Here is a 4,003-nt window from a genome sequence, read left to right as displayed (position 1 = left end):
TGCGACCTGGATTGTCTTTTGACCATGAAGTTTGCATTGAAAGTAGATTTCCATGTTTGCAATATATTTTAACATTTAACATAGTATCATTTTCATCATCACAAATTCGACTTAGTATAACATTTGACATCATACCATGGGAGTACCAAAAATTGGTTTAACAAACGGCTAATCAAATATAGAACAGTGTGACGGGGGAGTGACTGACTATAAAATAAAATAAGATCATTACATTTAATGTGAAGTGACAGGTCCCATAGGAGATAGGACATCCTAGGAGAGAAAGAGAGAGAGAGAGAGTGAAAAAAGGCGTCAAACTAAAGCGGCAAAGATGAAAAATTTGAAAACCCTAGTCTTGAAATGAAAATGAAAACGTATTCTAAGAATGGGTTGGGCCTATTTTACTTTTTGTTAAATAGAATGAGCTTTGCCTATCATTAGGCCACTTTTAAAAAAGACCGTTGTTATAATTATATGTCGCAACAGTTTCATTATATGTTGCGACATTAACAACATATGTTGCTACGGATGAAAAATCAAGGAGACACTAATAGACGATTTTATCAATTTAGGAAAGGAAAAATGGAAATTTGAACCACATTTTAGTGATTTAAAACATAAATAATCAATAATAATAAGATATTGTTGACACCCAATTTTGACCCACGTTGGTATAAATTAATTATCGAGCTTCGAGAGTTTTTCAAATTATTTAAGTTAATTAGTTTTTATAAATCTTGCGAATTTTTTTTAAAAAAAAAGTAATAAAAAAAATATAAAAAAAATAAAAAAATTAAAATATATATATATATATATATATATATATATATATATATAAATTGAAAATATATATATAATAAATGAATTTTATGTTACTTCAAATGCGTTTTAACATAACTTTCGACAATATATACATATTTACATAACTATGTATATAATTTGTATATCTCATGATTATTCGAAAGCTATTTTTACTTTAATAAGTTTCTTCTTAGTTCAAAATTATGATTATATTTTGAATCGCTATTTTATTACTAGATAAATAAGCTCGTTAATAAATTTATACCAATTTCGTTTTGTCTTAAATAAAATGGCTAGTTATTAATTTGAACTCATTTTCCCTTTTAATTCGGAAGAATCAACTTTCATCCTAATACTTTAACTCCAGGCCCATCTCAGCTCTTCCAGCCCACTTCAGCTTTTAAAAAGAACAAACCCAATTCCCAGGCCCAACCTCCTTTAGTTTAACCCAACCCACTTCATCCTAACCCACTCCCTTCTCCCCTTTACTTATAACCCGGCCCAATTCCTCTTAACCCAGCCCAACCCCAATTCCCGCTCCGACCCATTTCCCCTCCCCTTCCTCTCCCTCACCCCACGCGACCCCCCCAAAACAGAAAACCAGAACAGACGCGAACGGAAAGAAAAAAGAAAAATTCCCAGAACCCCGCGTCTCCCTCACGCACGAACCCCTCCCTTTCTCCTCCCTCGTGTCACCTCACGTGACCTCTCCCTCCCAACGTCTCTCTGGCAGTACGTCTCCAGCTAGTGCGTAGCAGGTCGTACTGCTCGTCCTAGCAGTAGCGGATTTGCGACACGTAGCTCGCTAGTACCACAAAATCATCTCCACCCTCCACCTTGCTCTCAATCCATTGGAATGGCTTAAAATTTGAAGAATCTTCGTAGCATATTCATTTTGTTGGATAAATTTTGAAATTTCGAATTCGAAACGGGTCGAATTCGGTTTTATCCGCCTTCACTTGGAACCCTAATTATTTTCCTATTTAAACCCGATCTTCCTTCAAACAACGGGTTGGAGGAATTTTGTTGGGAAAATGCTGCTTCCTGTTCTGTATGTGGTTAGAGATTTAGGTTGGGAATTTTTGTTGAAAGTTGGGGTTGGATTTTTGGAAAAAGGAACTCTATCACTAAGGGGTTGGGAGAATTTTTCGAGAAATATTTGATTTCTTTTCGGTCTGTTGTAGAAGAATAGTTGGAAAATTTTGAAAAAATTCTTTTGGGTTGTTCTGTCTGCTTCTGAGGGAACTAAAGGAAGTTTGTTTTGGGTTAGAAAATTTGCGTTGAAACTTAAGAGAGAAAATCCTTGGCTTCATTGTTTCTTTAGATAGAAAGGTTTTGGGAATTCCAGGAATATCGCTTCATCACATAGGACTTGCAAGCTGTTCGATGCCGTGACTCGTATTCCTCCTTTGTGTTCGTGTTTTTTTTCGTTTGGTGTGGAAGTTGCTGTCGTTTGCTGCTTGTTCCTGTTCCGTTCGCTGCCCGGAAAGAGGTAAATCCTTTCTTGATTTTGTTTAATTCTCGGTTCTTATATATTGTTCTTTTTATGATGTATTCTTGGTTGTCTTTGTGTTCTGTTTATGTTTTAGTCTTGTTTTGGGTCTACATATGTTAGGATTTGGTTAATGAGTATTAGTTATTAATGTCTTTTCTTTTTATCTGTGTATTCATTCTGTTGTGGAGTAGTTTAGTGGTAGTTGTTAGCACATTAGATCTCACTCTTGCTCGACGATAGACTCTTCATGGTTCATTTTCTTATTCCGTTTGTGCTGGGTCAAACGATGTTGAGATATTCGAGCGTGAGTATATATGGTTGTGCTGCTCTATTTCTTTGCTTACTGTTTTCCAGCTGCTTCTAGGCAGATTTTGACTTGGTTTGTGTCGATTTTCAGCATGATTTAGTTAGATTTTTCTTTATAGTTAGTATCCAGCGATAGTATGTCTCCTGTTGTCCTTGCCGCCTTAGTTAGCTGCTCTAAAAAGGGTAATCTCGCCTCCCTCTTTACCCTTCGATACAAGGGAGTATGTAGTTCCGATTTCGAGCATGCTGGGTATCATTCTATTTCTTCACTACTTGATGACGTGTTCTGGTTGTATTCCTCGTTGTTTTCGTGTATCAATAACTTTCTCATCGTGGTTAATTTAATCTCGCAATAGTCATTCATTTTCTTAGATGATTCGAGGGCTGGGCCTTATCAATACAGTCTTGTAAAAATGAAGTTTGGTGTTGACTTTGTTCTTAGAATTCATTACTGTGTTGTTTTTCTTAGTTGTTACTGTTATTATTTTTATTTTTATTTCTTTTCTTTCTTTCTTTTTCTTTTCTAGCATGAAATGTTTCTAAGGTAATGCACTCTTTGATACCTTAAAACTTCTATTCGAATTTAGTTTATTAAATTGTTGTTGACGTCCGATCACTGTTTCTTATGCACTAATATGCTTCTATGGATGTTTGATTTCTTTTCCCTTTCATGTCTGCTTTTGCTTTATCCCTATTAGTGGCTAATTAAAACTGTGTCATGCGTTGTGACGATATTCAGATAGTAGTATTTATTTTGTTTTAAGTATTTCGTGATATTAAATCATTGAGTTATCGCTTACACTTATTTCACTTTATTTTGAATATGAAATCGGCCTGAGTTCGACAAGGACTCACCCCTTCTCTCGCATTTCAAGAGAGCTATAAAGGTTCAAGTTAATTCATCGAGTCAAGCCTTGAAACCGACGACGAGGAGATCCCGGAGTTAGAAGATTGGAGAAACTCGAAGAAATGGACTAGAAGACTTTTTCTTTATTTTGTTTTGTATTTTATTTTTGTAATGGGCATAAGCCCTTGTTGCTTTTCTTTCTCGTATTTTATTTTGTACATTTAGATTAGGACAGGTGAACGGGTTAAAAAAACCCAAAAAACAGGTGGGTTCAAAACTCGATCAAGGCGAACAGAACCCGAGTTTGGACCCAAATCTCTCTCTCTCTCCCCTCCCCGTTACTTGTTTTATATGTTTGCGTGGACTATCGTTAGTCTAGGGTTAGAAACTCCAAACCCCCGTCGACGCCTTTTATTTTATCAAATTAAAAAATTAAAATGAATCTTAAAACAATATAGTTTCAAACTCACGAGTTGGCTTAGAATTAAAAAATTTTAAAAAGTTAACTTTAAACGGAATTTTAAAGCAATAATGTCTTATTAAGTTCGTTTAAG

The 4,003-nt window shown here is 35.1% G+C and overlaps 1 long non-coding RNA gene across 1 annotated transcript; it reads left to right on the top strand.

The window, feature by feature from the left end:
* Positions 1-1,403: 1,403 nt before the first annotated feature.
* LOC112940471 (uncharacterized) lies at positions 1,404-3,764 on the top strand. The gene is made up of 2 exons (XR_003244691.2): positions 1,404-2,293; positions 3,478-3,764. It is a non-coding gene; the product is annotated as an uncharacterized lncRNA (long non-coding RNA).
* The last annotated feature ends 239 nt before the right edge of the window (positions 3,765-4,003 follow it).

Source organism: Solanum lycopersicum, chromosome 12 (assembly GCF_036512215.1).
Source record: "Solanum lycopersicum chromosome 12, SLM_r2.1".
Classification (NCBI taxonomy): Eukaryota; Viridiplantae; Streptophyta; class Magnoliopsida; order Solanales; family Solanaceae; genus Solanum; species Solanum lycopersicum.
Note: the sequence above shows the minus strand (reverse complement) of the source record. Positions and strands in the feature narration are given on the sequence as shown.